Raw genomic sequence first — 17,051 nt, 5'->3', positions numbered from 1 at the left:
GAAGAAAGGAGCGAGGAAAAAAACTCTGACCTTTTCATACGGGCGAAATCTCAGCCCTCCTCAGCCGTTAACAATGAGGAGGAATTCTGCTGGCCCTGGTCCACAGTCTGTTCTCTGCAAAAACCTTTACAAAAACCAGGGGCTGGATGCTTAGGTACAGTTACTGTAAAATGTTGACTGCAGTGAGATTAAGATTAGGTGCACTTACTGTAAAATGTTGACTGCAGTGAGATTAAGATTAGGTGCAGTTACTGTAAAATGTTGACTGCAGTGAGATTAAGATTAGGTGCAGTTACTGTAAAATGTTGACTGCAGTGAGATTAAGATTAGGTACGGTTACTGTAAAATGTTGACTGCAGTGAGATTAAGATTAGGTACAGTTAGTGTAGGATGTTGACTGCAGTGAGATTAAGATTAGGTACAGTAACTGTAGGATGTTGACTGCAGTGAGATTAAGATTAGGTACAGTAACTGTAGGATGTTGACTGCAGTGAGATTAAGATTAGGTACAGTTAGTGTAGGATGTTGACTGCAGTGAGATTAAGATTAGGTACAGTAACTGTAGGATGTTGACTGCAGTGAGATTAAGATTAGGTACAGTAACTGTAGGATGTTGACTGCAGTGAGATTAAGATTAGGTACAGTTAGTGTAGGATGTTGACTGCAGTGAGATTAAGATTAGGTACAGTTAGTGTAGGGTGTTGACTGCAGTGAGATTAAGATTCAAGGCAAAATCTCCTCAGAAACATTACCCTACTCTTTCCTAATGTTCAAATCTGGACACACTGTATTGGATTTGGTCAAGACAAAATTTGATGTTTCTTTGAAGACCGAGTAAGTAGGGCATGGTTCTTTTCATGTGGCCATAGCCTGCTGGTTAACAAGCCTAATTATTTTTCCTCTTTTCCTCTATACCAAGGCTCCAGCCAAGGGTTTTTCAACTGGGGGTTCACGAGGACATTTTGTGTCAGTACAGTAGGGGGTACATGAGATTGTGATGAAAATGTCTACATCAGATTAAAGTCAGCTAGTGAAAATCTCAAAGGGGGTATTTGAGGAAAATAATTTGGGTTGAAGGGGCTCCGTCAACAAAAAAGGCTGGGAACCCCTGCTGTAGCCTCTGGTTTGTGTGCTGAATTGTGCTTTGAAGAGCAATCAGTCAGAAAAGGTGAAAACACGTTCATTAAAAGGCACAAGTTAAATTCTCATTTTATTTCAGTTTTCATTTTGACTTTCCTCCCTCTCCCCTTCCATTTTATCAGTAAAACACTAAAAAAAAAAAACAAAAAAAACAAAAACAAAACAAAAACAGTCGACTGTTGTTCAGAAGTATTCTACCTGAAAATTAGAAGGTGTGTAAACTACGTCTTCAGAAGGCAAATCAATCTGAAGTGCAATGCCAGTAACTACTTGGTATTTTTAGCAGGCTCTCTCTCCCAGATTAGCTAAATCATGAATGCATAATTATGTTGGAATAGGAGACAAAAATGTTAGATGGACCAGGACCAAGTCAATTTCCATAGTTCTTAGAACTGTTGGAGAAAGTACCCCCTTTTACGCGTGTTCGCACTGCAGGAACTTAGAACGATCATAGTTCTTAGAACGCCATTTTGAGGGGATTTTTACTTCAGGGTAGGTACTTTCGCAGCGCAATAGGAACCTTGTGACGTAGGTGTACAGCCATTGGTCCAGACGAAGGTATACGATGATTGCAACCGCCATTTTTAAAGATCCGCGCAAAGTATAAAGTCTTAGAACGTATTACATTTAGTTTTTGATATTCATGTCTGAAAATGTCTGGAATTGTAGGAGGGGAGACATGTTTTTTATGTTTTATTTTATCGGTATTTTATATCTCCCAACAATGACCATTTCTGCAACGTCCAATGTATATTTGTACATTGAAGAGGTAGCGTACACTCCGCTTCGGTAGGTGCATGTGTGTCCGCTTGTGTGGCTGTGATCCGCATTTTAACGTAAAATAAGAATGTGTTTATCCAGCTTACGATTTTAGGGCTGCGGCGGGGAAAAGGAAAGAAAAAAAAACACGATGCTGCGAGCAAGCGTCAGGCACAAGCGCTATGCTAGCACCCGAAAACTACTATACCCATCAAGTTATTCACTGCTACTGCGGTGGTAAATGCATAAATGCAGGGGGACATTTTTTTCCCATTTGGACTGGGTCCCATACAGTTTTATTTTCGTTAATGTTATATGTTATATGTCATCTAATGTGCACTCAATATTTCTGTCATTCAAATTCAATAAAACTCATTAATTGTGGATGTTGTAGTCTAGTGTGTCGATTTCTTTTGCCACAGTAATGGTTTTTTTTTTTTTCCTTTTGGAGGTATTTAAAAGGTCTTAAAAGTCATTAAATTTGTACTTAAAAATGTGCAGCTATCCTGGTTAGTCGTGAACAACAGCTCTTAGCTGCTATACCGTCGGCCGGCTTACGTCACTTCAGCGTTCCTAATGGCGGCGCGAATGCAAACAGAAAAAAGCCCTAGAACGTATGTAGTTCTAGGGGAAGCTCCCCAGGGGTAGTTCCTATCAAATGAGACCCTAGAACTGTTTGGTCCGAAAGCGCCTCATGCCACAGACAGAGGGAGGATGACTTTTTTTCACACAGAGAGGAACAAAAACTTTCCCCACAAAATCAAACAGTAAATGCATCTGTCACTTCTTCCCTGCCCGACTGCCACTCCACGGACGGGAAACGCGGAGGGGCAACAGAGATTGTCTGTGCTGAAAGTGAACATCCAGTTTCAGCTGATGGTTGTTTCTGTAAATCTCCACATGGCCCCACGTGAAAGCACAGACACTTAGAGTCGCCTTGTTCTGAGTGAGTCATCTGACCGTGAAGCACGAGACACCCTTACCGAACTGGGAAATAACAAAAGGCATTTGTGGAGACATTGTTCCAGGACTTCAAAGACAAGTCTGAATGAGTGTCCACATTCAAACCCATTCAGTTAGTTACCCAGTGGTACAGTTAGACACGGTTGTGAATGCATGCCACTTGACTTGGAAGCTCAGTTTAAGAGGAGACTCTGTGTATGTGTTTTACTGCAGTTAGATGAGTGAACAGTCCAGTTTGGTGTTTGTATGAAGGTGATATCTGAAGACAGTACCATAGAGGAAGGACTGGCCACGGCCTCACATCTGAAAAAAAAAAAAATAGTCCTTAATATTTAAGAAGTTCAACAAGACAAGAGTATGTAAGGCAGTGTAACAGAGTTAAAATTGAATTTTTTGAAAACAGCGAATTTTGCATCCTTACACATCTTGTCTCAGTATCAGCTGTTCGGGGGCCTCCTGTGGTATAACACACATCTTTAGATCTGACGATTTGTCCAATTTACAACCCTCACACGTTCCCTCAGCAAAGCGTGTACATGAGAGGCAAGGCCCACTTTCAAGTATTGTCTGCTATAATTCAATGTTTTCCAAATATAATTTCTATCTTAAATCATGTCACAAAGCGTGATTCCTTAGGCCAACACTTCTAGCAGATAGTGACCTTATTCTTCAGTGTTTTTAATCAATGTACATGTTGTTTACGTCCCTTTTTCATATGAGCGCAACGTACACTCTAGAAAGTCTCTTATATTCGTTTAGGGAACATTCCATCACTTGAACTCTATTCATGCCATACACTTCTCTGTTGGAGATGCAGCTGTGTATAACAGGATGTTACTGAGGAAGAAGTTCATTGTTTTATTTTGTATGTTCAAGTCTGTCTTTCATTGGTTGTTGTCTGTGTCAGTATTTATGTAAACATATTACAGAGGCCACTAATAAAATCAGCAAATGGCAAGTTCAAAAATTTGCACTGTATTTGATCAATCCACTCCCTGTTAGACCAGTGCTACTATGCATTAGCAACAAGGGAGCACCTGTGATGATATGCCACTCCAGTGGATTTACAGAGAAATCCTACGCTCCCTGATTTCATTCATTACGACTGTATCATCCATCAACAAACACTGGACCTGACAGTGCTACATATGAAGGAGCTAGTGGATGTGTCAGTGAGAGCCGTGTGCTGAATTCAGCTGGAGATCTCTGCAAACACACTACTGTCAGACACTCCTGTACGATGCTGATGTGGAACTGGCCGATCCTCTCCCGGCTGTCACCTGGCCGTCAGATGGCTGCACAGATGGGATTTTTACCGAGGATTAGAGAGGCGTTGCCTGAAATTAACCACTTTCTCCTCATTCCAAAGCACGCAAAACCCAGACTGCCAGAGGACGAACCATACCTCTAAGACTGTCAGTTTTTAACTGACCTGACTGACTCTGAATAAGTGAAGAACACAACCAGCGCGGTTGCAATTGAAAATTTAAATTACTGGTTTGAAATCTATAGTGTTCTGGACTTTAAAAATGTCAACTTTACCAGTCAGAGCTGGGAAAACAGGTGTTCAGACTGTGTACAGCTTGATAGTATGCTATGTGGTGTGAATTCAAACAAAACTGCCACGCTGGATTTTTAAAAACTCTTCCAAGTCTTTGTGTTACGTAGGCCAACTGCGGGAGGAAACTTAAGTCAAACAACAGTTTCAAATGATGTCATTTTTCTGAGGGGATGCCATGGACATTTTCCCCCACACACTGGACTGGAAGGACGGAAGTGTTTTTCTTTATCCTTTTTTTTTTTGTAAGAAGGAAGAATACAGAGTTTTTCCCTTTAAAGGCAAAAGATGGAGAGAAGTAGAATTCTGACAGAAAAAGCGGCACTGTTAAAAAGCTGTTATTCTAGTCATGCGCAGGGCGCAACAGATGGCAGTGTGAGATGGTAAAGATTCACTCCCTGTAGAAAAGAAGTATTAGAGATCAAAGTCTCATCAGAGGAGATTAAATACCTCCTGCAGATGCACTTCATACATGCCTTCACACACACATACACAGACACACACACACACACACATATACACAGACACACACACACTCAAGCATACAAACACACACACTTCATATATGCCTTCACACACCCATACACAGGCATACACACACACACTTCATACTTCACACTCACATACACAGACACGCACAAACATACAAAACACACGCACTTCATATATGGCTTGAGGACCTGGCTGTCAGATGTCAGGGGACATGCTGTGGTTGGTGTAAGCCTCATCCCACATGTCTGACTGGCTAAGTCATGCTCTGAGATCTACTCTAGAGTTCAGCCCAAAAACACCCTCACATGTCTGACTGGCTAAGTCATGCTCTGAGATCTACTCTAGAGTTCAGCCCAAAAACACCCCCACATGTCTGACTGGCTAAGTCATGCTCTGAGATCTACTCTAGAGTTCAGCCCAAAAACACCCTCACATGTCTGACTGGCTAAGTCATGCTCTGAGATCTACTCTAGAGTTCAGCCCAAAAACACCCCCACATGTCTGACTGGCTAAGTCATGAGATCTACTCTAGAGTTCAGCCCAAAAACACCCTCACATGTCTGACTGGCTAAGTCATGCTCTGAGATCTACTCTAGAGTTCAGCCCAAAAACACCCCCACATGTCTGACTGGCTAAGTCATGCTCTGAGATCTACTCTAGAGTTCAGCCCAAAAACACCCTCACATGTCTGACTGGCTAAGTCATGCTCTGAGATCTACTCTAGAGTTCAGCCCAAAAACACCCCCACATGTCTGACTGGCTAAGTCATGAGATCTACTCTAGAGTTCAGCCCAAAAACACCCCCACATGTCTGACTGGCTAAGTCATGAGATCTACTCTAGAGTTCAGCCCAAAAACACCCCCACATGTCTGACTGGCTAAGTCATGCTCTGACATCTACTCTACAGTTCAGCCCAAAAACACCCCCACATGTCTGACTGGCTAAGTCATGAGATCTACTCTAGAGTTCAGCCCAAAAACACCCCCACATGTCTGACTGGCTAAGTCATGAGATCTACTCTAGAGTTCAGCCCAAAAACACCCCCACATGTCTGACTGGCTAAGTCATGAGATCTACTCTAGAGTTCAGCCCAAAAACACCCCCACATGTCTGACTGGCTAAGTCATGCTCTGAGATCTACTCTACAGTTCAGCCCAAAAACACCCCCACATGTCTGACTGGCTAAGTCATGAGATCTACTCTAGAGTTCAGCCCAAAAACACCCCCACATGTCTCTGCTCTGAGATTTTGAACCCTTTTTTCCAGTCCCGGGTTCACGTCATCCAACCAGTCAAAGTAAAAGGTCACAGGGGCCAGCAACAGCAGATATTACTGACGTCTTTACAATCATACCTCTTCACTCCTTAACCTGTTCAGTGTCGGGGGTGCAAATCGACCTCCACATTCTACAGTGTTAAGTGTAGTCTGGGTGCATAGACGCTCCACATGTTTGAAATGTTCTATCACAGGTTTTGTGCTGAACATTACTGTTTATGCAGAATTGGATCACACGCAGTATTCATTTATTTATTCAGATAGACAAAACATCTTCTGCATTACATGACCCCTTGACACTGATGAATACTGGCAGTCATTTCAAAGGATAATGCACCAATCTGTCAGTGGTTCTCTGAGAAACAGTTTTGTCGGATGTTCCCTGACATTTACAATCAATTTCCCCTCGTCTTATCCCAGCACAGCCTCAGACAGACCGAAGGAAGTTTCCTCTGAATTAGCAATACCACGGTCGGAGAGGAAAACTCACAGTGCCTTAAAATGCAAGCCACTTAGTCATCCAACAAACTGGAGAATATTGACGCTGTGGCATATTTTTGCATTCCTCCAGTTTAACTAAACATGAGCTAGTTTTGCTTTTTATGTATTTATTTATTTATTGTTTTAATTTGCGTTCCGTGCAATCTGCCAACTGAGTCTGTGCTTTAATGATTACAGTGCTTCTGCTGCAGGGTGCAGACCCAATCTGGGCTCTTGGATTTTCTCTATAAATCACTAAAGTAACGTCTCTCGACTGGCTCAGAACTTCAGTGGATTTCTTTCCCGAGGTCAGTGGTGCGCTGCAGGCAGGGGGCCCAGGGAGCTCAAACGCTTTCCCACAGCCCTCTCTGCAATATACCTTATCTGTCTCCACAGGGACTCCCTCGGTCTCACAAGTGCATATCCATGTTTTCTGACAATCAGGCGCGGGTCGTCAGCACTAACCAGGGCAGGACTGCTTCATCGCCCCCCCCCCCTCCCCCACCCGTGGCATTGTGGGACCTGCCAGTCGCTTTACCACAGTTCAGATCGGTCAGAGTGAATGGTGATTGTAACGGTGTAGAGCGTGGTCACACCAGGCCCCGGTGCAACACACACAAACAGTCCCTCATGTATTCATCTAGCGATCACACTGAAGCCATCATGAACTAATGTACAACCCACCGTGACTGTGGGCTGCGTTTGAAATGTCTGGTACACATCTGGTAGAGTTCCGCCCGCCTCAGAGAGATCAGGGGAACACGCAAGAGTATATACTGTACCTTGACAATTCATACCATCAATACAACGCATATACAATACATATCATGTCCTATCATTACAGATCATCTGCAGTGCTTGGATAATGTTCTGTGTTCATTTGTTCTCACTCTGTCTTCTCTGATCATGGGACTGGCTCTATATGTTCATTGCCTACCCTTTCAGTCTGAGACATCTTAACCTGCGGTCTGTCCATGCCTGTGAGGTTTGATGCACGGTGGTGATGCGTCCAGTCTGTGTGTGTATTACGTATGTTCATGCAATCTGTCCTCACCACAACCCTCATCCTGTCATGTGTGCTGTTTGAATTTATAGTCCCTCATCCACAATTTTATTAGTTTCCATGGATTTTTTTTCACTGCACCAAATTCACCACGACTTCTGCTTATGCGTTCACACCTGCACGCAATGTGTGTGTGTCTGACCTTCTATCCTTTTACACCTTTTTTGACTTTACTCTTAAAATGCCTCAGAACCAACACAGTATGTTCTCTCACTTAAATTCTGATTTATAGCTCAGTCTATATCCAAAAACTCCCTGACACTCTGTGGGATTCCAGTGACTGGCGCATGGTTTCTACCCCATCCCAGCCCTGTGTCAGAGCGATGTAGCTTGTTCCCCCGCTCAGATTCTGGGTATTTTTGCAGAACTGCCGTCCGGAGGGGCCCCTCTCCCTATTGTGTTCTTCATTTCAGGTTAGGGACAAAGCTCCCGCTGGTTCCTAACTGTTAGCCACATGATTCAGCTGAATCTGGAGACTATGTGGTTTATGGACAAAGCCTATGCCACAATAATTTTACTCAGTAATTGTACTTTCTTGTATCTCAATTTAAATAAACTATTGTAATCTCCTTATTGGAATTTCAAGTAGCACAAAAGTACTCTCTCTGCCACTGAACCAAAGAAACTATTACATCAGTATTATGCAGATCCACCTCCTGATGATCACAAATTGTCCATTCCAGAAATGTTAACAAATGTAGATGGGAAGTCACAAGCAATAATTTCAGATGTTCAGTGTCTAATATTCAGCCAGAAAATTCCACATTTAACTCCATGCCTTTCAGCTGGGCCCAGTTAAACCAGTGCTCCCCTTCAATCCCGAAGGACATCAGCAGCATTGCAGAACCTGTTGTATTCCCATCTCTCCCACTCTGAGACCACAATCTGCCACACACTGTAAACTGTGCCCTCAACAACCAACAGCATGGCCACTTAGAAACCCTCAAGGTTTGAGTGGAACTGGCAGACATAAAGGAGAGAGCGAGAGAGAGAGAGAGAGAGAGATATGAGAAAGGGAGAGACACAGAGAGAGCGAGAGAGAGAGAGAGAGAGAGGGAGAGACACAGAGAGAGAGAGATATGAGGAATCTGGGAAGACCATCCTGTTGAGTGTAATGTGTCAGCCAAGGATCATCAGCAGCCACTTTCATGAGGTAACACACAGCAGAGGATACACATCCATGCCAAGCACTCCCAGAATAATGAAGGAGACGTGTCAGACAGGGCCACTGAGGGGACTGTAGTTGTTCCTTACGGCATATGCAGACAGAAACCTGCAGCAACTCTGACTTTGTGGGTTTGTTGTGCATCCTAATGCTCCACACATTGGAGAATGCCCTGATGTGTGTGGAGCAGGAGTGAAGATTCATATCTCAAATCAAGAAAACACACACACACACACACACACACACACGTATGCATACACATACACACACACACACACGTATGCATACACATACACACACGCACGCACGCACACACATACACACACGCACATACACACACACACGCACGCACGCACATACACACACACATGCATGCACGCACACACATTTGTGCAGGACCACCTTAACTTTAGGGCCTTTATAGCAGTTGTTTGCTCCTTTATCCTTCAGATCAGGATAGATCCAAGAACAAAGCACACACACATGCACACACACATACACACACACACACGCACACACACACACTACACATCATTGCTGTTAAAGCTAATCTGTCAAGGCTGTTCTTAGCTGAGATGAGCCTGTCCTCTTAAGATTGACTGGTCGGTGAGATTGTGAAGGTCTTTATGATACCCACCTGAAAAAGATGAAGGGGTAATGTAGAATCGCTCTTATGGTGTCCAGGGTGATTTTAACAGTACTTGAAGTTTTACAAGCATTTTAATGTTATTCTCATGCGTTGGTGTCTGATCTGCTCCACTTTAGGACTGATCCTGGTCGCTAGCTGCTGATTTGTAAATTTGATCTCCCTGAGGAATTCCTGTTCATTGGCAAACATCATTGTTGTAAACAACACCCTAATGCAAATACCATAATGCATGGATTTCACTGCTGTGTTTGTTCAATCAAACATCTGTTTTAGAGCTTTATTCTTTTATTTTGTTTATTTACTTGACTTAAAAGCTTTAGTGCTGGCAAACTCTGTTCCAGGCAGAGGGATTAAGATTCTCCATTCTGGGCTGAGTGGTGTTTTCCTCAAGATTGCTTGTCTGATAACTTTAACAACTCTGAATCGAATGTTTGCTCTGACACGTGCTTCAGAGTGCATTTGCACAAGCCAATGGGATGTGTGGCTGGTCTCTTCGTTTTCCTTGCCGTGAATATTACCCCATTCATCAGTACACACTCTGTCTCTGTGCAGGGAAGGACCTGGGTGAGTTTCACATGAATTTTGTATGTGTGTGGGCAGTGGTACATTTTTATTCCGATTGTAAGAAGACTGAACATGCTTGTCTAAGCACCAATCTAAATGATTTCAAACCTTCAGTATAATTGACTTCATCATGCTCCTTACTTTTCCCTCTGCATGTAAACCAATTCTCTCTCAGGGCTACGGACCCTCACTGGTTCTGTCGGCTCCATTATTGTCCTCTTTTGTATTCTCTGTAATGTCTGATCTTCAGTTCACCTCTCCATTCTCAATCAGCGTTAAAAACTGAGGGAAACGTCTGTGATTCAGATGTGGATCTTGTGTTATTTGATTCATTTCTCTGAGTGTAACTCCCAGTTTGGTGTGTCCATTCATTACTGTATATACTTATCCTCCTCCATGTGCTTCATGAGAGTGAATGTGTTTCACCTTTTAAACAAGGCCTCACAGCACCTTGTCTTTTTGAGCAAAAACATCATCTCAGCGTTTAGGCACAGCGAATGCACAGGCAAATATTACATCTCACTGCTCTGTGTCCCATTTTATACTGACAGTTATCAAACTTCCATTAGCCGTTTTGTCTCCTTTGAAAATGGAAAATACCTATTCTAATTTCAAGGGAGACAAAAACCTACCACCTGGCTTTTTCAAACACACAATGCTATTGTAGCAAAGGAATATCTGAAAGTGATTCCAGAATTCCCTTCTCATCATATCATATTGTCAGAGAGATAAACAAATGTGGCTTTTTTGTTAGGGTGATGGAAGTTGAGATTTTATTGCTCAGTGGGTGCAGCAGCAGGTAGCCTCCATGTTCGTTCATTTATTTCAGTATGGAACAACATACATTTTATTTGAAGAATTTCTCATCTCCTCTTTGTAAGGGCGACTGGGAGGCTGATATTGCCAATTTACAAAGAGATGAGGAGAGAGGGGAGATCTGACAGTGGTGAATGTGGTACCATACCGCTGTTTCCTGTCCATCCCGCCCCTCAAGGCCAAAGAGCTTCCTGAAAGTCGCCGTAAAAATGATCGCGTCTGAGCACTGAATAAAACATGCAGTGCTTTTAATAAGCATAAAAGCATTAATGTCTGGATTAAACCTCTGTCTCACTACATTTACAATGTGTCATTTAAGACAATCAGATTTTCTCTGCAGCCTAATGTCTCTCTGCAGTTTCTATTCTCTCAGCTCATTGTGGTGTGTGTTAGAGGAGCCCTGATGGCTGCACTGCCCATTCTGTCATTACTGTCTGTGACACTGCTCTCTGAAGGACTGGACCAACCCTCCTGACACCAACACCAGGCTCCCCAATGCCCACACACACACACACACACACATGCGCATGTGCACACACACACACACACACACACAAACACACACACACACTCACACATACACACAAGCACACACACACACGCACGCGCGCACACACACACACACACACACACACACTCACACACTCACACATACACACACACACACATGCACGCGCACACACACACACACACACACGCGCGCGCACACACACGCACACACACACACGCACACACACACACACACACACGTACGTACACATACACTAGGGGTGGAGCTGAATCCGAATACAGTATTCGGCAAAGCACAAATAGTGGGTTTTTACAAATATTTATTTTGTACAAATATCTTAAAAATTATTTGTTTTCGGGAAGAAAAAATAAAACCATGTCAAATAGCTGGTGTTCCTCATAACGGTGAGCGCGGTGGGTGTTTGTGCTCTGCCTGCTGGTGCTGACGTGACAGGAGGACAATAGGAGAGTGGAAGAGAGAGAGAGACAGAGGGAGAGAGAGAGAGAGAGACAGAGAGAGTGGAGGAGAGAGAGAGAGAGAGAGCACAGACTGAAAAGGAGCAGTACAGTCTGATTAAAATATAGTCAAAACCATAGTACATTTCTACACCACTGTTTTGTTTTGATTGGGCTTTTTTTACATTAACTGGTTTGCTGAGCTAGTTTATTATAACGTTACTTGTCTTTTGCTTTCCTGTTGGACCTGCAATATGTGAAGTGGAGTTTGACCGGGAGGAGGAGATTAGCCTATGTTAGCTCTGGCAGTGCAATTACTAGCTAGTTCACCTACACCCTGTGCTCACTGCTCAGTCAGCCTGTGTGGATTATGAACTGAATGTTAGTTTTAAAATAAAAAAACTAATGTTTATGGTTATTGCTGGGTTTATGAAAACTATAAACCAATATTACATTTATGGGTTCACACTTATTATAATAGTTTATTGAAAAACACTTATATTAACAATTTAATATCCTAAATTTAGAAGTCTAATAAAAAACAAAAACAAAAACACCTACACACCTATATCCACTTTTATTCCAATACAAATACAAATAATTTTACTGCCTCAACAAATACAAATACAAATAATGGGCACTCACACACACACACATACACACCACACACAGACACACACACACACACACACAAACACATACACACACACACAAACACGCTTAGACACAAGAGAGAACAGGAAGGAGAAAAGATTACAGTATGCTGATAAAGAAGGGATGCCCAGACGAATGCTTGACTTTATAAGAATAGTTTGCTTCAGGGAGAAATTGGTGTCAGATTTTTTTTAGACTGTCTTTTGGTTTTATTTATTATCGGTTTATATCCCAAAAATCTCACCTGTGATTGCATGGCTGCTGGAGTCATCACTCTGACCTGCAGAACATGTATCTTCTGTACAAACAAACAGTCATTTTCATCACAGGACTAACAGTGCAGAGTGTCAGGGAGGTGGAATAAAACTCTAAAACGGCCTAAAAGTGTGAACTAGTCAAGGTTTTGAAAAAAGACCAAATATTGCCATTCAGAGAGTATAAAAATTGTATATTTTTATTTATTTACTTACTTATTTTTGTAAAGGGAAAATATGGGATTTGCCTTTTGATGTTGAACCTTTAGGAACAAACCATTTTCAATTCACAGCTACTGGTGAATATTTAAACCCAGTAATGCGAGGAGTCAAATACAGAGTTGTGTAAATAAAGTCAGATGGGTCATGGACTGGGACAGGGGAAAAAAAAACAAAATTCTGGCCCGGGATTTAATGTGAATGAGCCCGTATGACAGATATCAGAACCTTCCATCTCACACACAGCTCCAAACCTCCACTAACCTATACTGCATAATCTTTTCTCTTCTGCTGTCCTGTGTTATAAATAAAATACAAGCCGTTTACTGCCACCCTGTGAAGCAGCTATAGCACATTCGGTCACAATTTAAATAAAAGAGAAACAACTTGATCCAGTCATGTTTAATGTCCAACATGTGACAGGACTTTGACAGGTAAAAACTCAGAATCAGATTTCTGCCTATGTTTTGCATCATTTAACATTGCAAATATGCTATTATAGCATTTATTCTGTTATATTTTCACAGTTAAAATAGAGACTATATATTTTATAACCAATGTTTTGTCCTTGCTTGATCTCTCCCATTCTCTCCCTCTAAAAGTCACTTCTATATTTATATGGAAAAAGTTTATGGAAATAATAAATAATATTGTGCCTAGAGACGGGAATATGGGGGATTCTGAACTTTTGATGAACCTTGAACATATTTTATGTAGACATTATGTATGCCATGAACTTATTTTGTATTCGTTGTTTACATTAATGCACTCGGTTCCAGAGCTTGCTGTAGTCATTCGGTAAGGTTCTATGTTCTGTATGCTGTTTGAACACTGTTGTTCTTCTGAACCTCGGGAGCAGCACACTGAAGCTTAGGTAGAGATCCCCTGAGTTACATAAAGACAGACTTCTCTGTCTGTTCACCACTACTGGGAACTTTGTCCAAGGCACTGGCCGTTTTGATTCTCTAATAAACAGGTGAAACATGGTATGGCGGCTGTAAAATATGACTGAGATTAAGGAGTGTGTCTATCCCAGATATAATCTGAGAAAACTGACACAGGCTTTATGCATGGCGTTTTCTCCTTGATGTTGAATCAAATTAAAATTGTCACTGGTAACAATGTTACTTTCCTCCTGCTCCTTCCAAAGATTAAGTTAAAGTTAAGTTGTCTTTCTGTATTCTACATGTGTCATAGTTGACAGACTGCTGCCTTGCTGAAGTAGTCCACCTCTTCTTGGCCTCAGTTTCCTGACTGATTCTGGGACACTAGCCTCTTCTAATTGTTAATCACTAGTTACTCTCCTGTAACTTCTCCAGTGCCATCTCTCAGTTTGCTAACGGCCCTTTGAAGCGATCTGTGATTCGGTCTATCAGAAATTAACCTCCATTGGTTAAACATGCTTCTGACAGTTGAAATTACTCCCACTCACAGTTCTGTATGGCTTTTAGCTGTTTTATTAAAGTCAGTTACCTTTCAAACCAAAGGACCACTACTCAGTGGCAGCAGGGGGAAAATGGAGAAACTGATCGAATGAGAGTTTACCTGTGCTGGTGCTATCTTGCTCTAAGGTAGAGGTCGAAGTGGAGGAGGTTGTGGCAGCGTATATTTTATGTATGCGTTCATAAGTCACACTATTCACAGGGAGTCTTTTAGCAGCTGCTGGCAGGTAGCAGTGGACCCCAGAGAAGAGAAAAGGGCGGCCTTCATCAGAGCTCTGGGTTTGTGTGAGATTGAACAAATGCCCTTTGGACTCTAAAACAAGCCTGTGACCTGCCAGAGGTTAATGCAGTGGCATCTGGGAAAAATGATAAATGGCCACTGACAAAACGTCTAATGACTGTTGATCCACCTTGATTATGTTATTGTTTTTGCACCTGATTTTTGTAACCTACTTGTTACACTGAGAACAAGTCTTTGAAAAGCCCTGGAAACACAACCAAATGGAAATACCAGGGTCACGTTATCAGTGGGGACAACAGCGGCGCTGATCCCAAAAAAAAAACCTGGGTGATGTGAGAATGGAAAGGGGCAAGGACGATGAGGCGACTGAGGTCAGTTCCTCAGGATTGTGGGGTAATGCAGAAGATACCAGTCTCTCTCCAGTTACTCCGTACAAGGACAAACCATTTAAGCAAGAAGGACAGACCAATGTCTTGGACCCCAGAGTGTGAAAAATTCTTCACTAAGCTGAAACAGTCTCCTCTATCCAAGCCTTCGCTGACTTCACCCATCTACACCAAAGCAAGCCTGGATGGGCCCAGCTGGTCCTGGCACTGGTTCAAGATGGAAGGGAAAGAGTAATTTGCTTATGCCAGCAGGGGTCTGCACACCACAGAGAGATACCATCAGAGCTATACTTCTTTTAAATTGGAGCTTTTAGCTTTTAAATGGGCTGTGACTGAAAAATTGAAGGTCTATCAATGGGTGGCATAGTTTATTGCTTTTCCCAATAACAAGGCCTTGGTCTGCTTACATACTACTAGTCTCAGTGCCACAGGACAGAGGCAAGTCACTCATTCAAACAGTTGTCAGTATGAGATCAAATATTGACCTAGCACTGGTGATACGTCCAACCTGCCCCAGGACCCAGAGGCTGCACAGGTGGTAAGGGCCAAGCAGGCCCCGTTAAGTAGTTCAGTTTACCCCCAGACAGGGCATTCTGGGGATGGCTGAGGTTCTTGGCAGCAGGTGGAGAGACTATGAATGGCTCCATCAATGTAGGCCACCTGATAGACAGACCTGACTGATTGTCCCTGCGGTAACACAATGGCCAGCCCATACTGGAACCATCTGATGTACAGGGGAGGCGTCCTTCATCTGGAGGTGAGTAAACGGGCCACTGGACACACGCTTACCTAGATAATGTTATCTCCAGAGAATCTATGGCTGTTCAGAAAAGACAGACAAGGACAAAACACAAGTCTGAGGACAGTTAATAGTTCAGCCCTGGTATTGTGTTCACCTCTCTAACCGATTCCAAACATGAGTTAACTTTAAACTGAAACCAAACATGAGTTAACTTTTAACATGAAACATATGAGATCATTTTTCCTCAATTTCCCCCTCCACCAAAACACACCCTCATCATTCTGGGGTCTCATTAGCCCTGTCTACAACTTGCGTTAAGATCCGATTTTGGTGATCCAATCACAAGTGGACAGCTCGAAAGAACAGGTGTAAATGCATCCAATGCGCATTGAGGTCGCATCGAGGACGCAACATGTTGGAAATGATTTACGTGCTTATTTCCAGGTGTAAACGGACGTACTTAGAGCTGTCCACTTGTGATCGCATCACCAAAATCGGATCTTAATGCAAGGTGTAAACAGGGCCATTGCATCCTCTGAATGGCACCATGGCACCTTGTAATGCCCCTTTTATCCCCACATCTGAAAATTAGTTCCTCTTCCTTTTTGGTGAGTTATACGGTTTCATAATCCATGGAGAGCAAGTGTTTTATCAGTAAACCTCTTCTTTTTGGTGAGTTAAATGCTAAGGAAATGTAATCTAATCTGTAAGAGAAGGAAGTGACTGGGAAGAGTCTTCCGGTCTGGAGGAATCTGACCAAATCAATCAATCAATCAATAATGCATCAAAACAAATGAGTCAAACACACACACACACACACACACACACACGTTTATATGAATAAAATCTATAAATCATGTCTGAATTTCAGCATTTACGTCTGTGTATACTTCTGTGTGCTCATTTATTTATTTATTTATTTATTTATTTATTTATTTACGTATTTATTGATTTATTTTGTTTCATTTATTTAATTAATTATCTAAATAGCTTTCAAAGTGCTTTCTGATAAAATTGGTGGTACAGTGGCCAAACCCACTCATTCAGGGGTGACTCACTCATCACGGTCTCTAATCTGACCACAGAGACACTCTTTGTTGGCTGGTCTGAAAATGGGCAGGAAAATGCTATCATTACTTTGGCAGCCTACTCACTCTCTGGCTTTTAAGTCCCTTCTCTGAAAATGATCTATCTAAACCAATGTACAGCATAAGATCCACAG

The sequence above is a fragment of the Chanos chanos genome, chromosome 16 (assembly GCF_902362185.1).
Source record: "Chanos chanos chromosome 16, fChaCha1.1, whole genome shotgun sequence".
NCBI classification, from domain to species: domain Eukaryota; kingdom Metazoa; phylum Chordata; class Actinopteri; order Gonorynchiformes; family Chanidae; genus Chanos; species Chanos chanos.
Note: the sequence above shows the minus strand (reverse complement) of the source record.